We start from the raw sequence: 1,314 nt of genomic DNA, 5'->3' as shown, positions 1-1,314 counted from the left end.
TTCCCATGCTCCCTGCCATGACAATAAAAGACTAAACCTCTGAAACTATAAGTGAGCCACCCAATTGAATGTTTCATTTATAAACATTGCTGTGGTCATGGTGTCTCTTCACAGCAATAGAAACCCTAACTAAAACAGCAAATAATTCAATTAAAAATGGGCTGCATATCCAAACAAGAGAATTTTCAGTAGAGGAAACTCAAATGACTGGGAAACAATAAAAGAAGTGTTAACTATCATTAGGTCTCAGAGAAATACAAGTCAAAACTACTTTGAGAGTTCATCTTACATCTATCAGAATAGCTAAGATCAATAAGACAAGTGACAGCTTATGCTGGTGAGAATGTGGAATAGGGAGCACTCATTCACTGCTGATGGGAAGGCAAACTTGTAGAGCTACTTTGGAAATAAGTGTGGCACTTTGTCAGAAAGATGAAAATCTATCCACCTCAAAATCCAGCTGTAACTCTGAGGCACATACCCAAAGGATGCTACATCCTACCACAGAGACACTTGTTTAACTCTGTTAATTGCTACTTTGTTCATAACAGCCCAAAATTGGAAACAACCCAATGTCCCTCAACAGAAGATAAATAACATGGGTATATGTATACAATGGAGTACTACTCAGCTGTAAAAATAAATGAAATAATAAAATTTTCAGGTAAATGAATGGAACATGAAAAAAAACAATCATCCTAAGTGATGCATCCCAGACCCAGAAGGACAAATATGGACTGTATTTACTTATGTGTGGATATCAGCTGTTAAGTCAATAATAACCAAACAACAACCTCTAAAACAACAGAGGTTAGATAAAGAGTGAGAGATTTTGGGGGCATAGATAGATCTCTCTAGAAAACAGAAATAGAATAGATAGTTATGGATGGGTGGCAGGATTGAAACAGGTGGATGAAGTGGAGAGGGAGATCGAAGGAGGGGCAGGAAGAAATATGGGGAGAGATAGTTAAAATTAAGAGTCATTTGAAGGATATTATGGAAACCTAATACAGTAAAAGCTTCCTAAAATATATACATGTATGAAGATGATCTAAGTGAATTCACCAAATAATCGAGAGACAGAGTGACAACTGGATATTTCTTATTACTAAATGAAGCTTCCAGTACCAGGATTGGGTTACATCTAATTGCATTATTTGAAAATGGGTTCCAATGGGAATCTCCAAATAACCCAGACTGTTGCAAAGACTATAGTTTCCTCTTCACAAACTGATGGCAAGCCCATAGTGCTGAAGATAATGTTTACACAACTCATTGAAAATACAGAAATCGAGCTGTTGCCTACATAGAGTC

This window comes from Peromyscus eremicus, chromosome 4 (genome assembly GCF_949786415.1).
Source record: "Peromyscus eremicus chromosome 4, PerEre_H2_v1, whole genome shotgun sequence".
Lineage (NCBI taxonomy): Eukaryota > Metazoa > Chordata > Mammalia > Rodentia > Cricetidae > Peromyscus > Peromyscus eremicus.
This window is presented reverse-complemented; position numbering follows the sequence as displayed.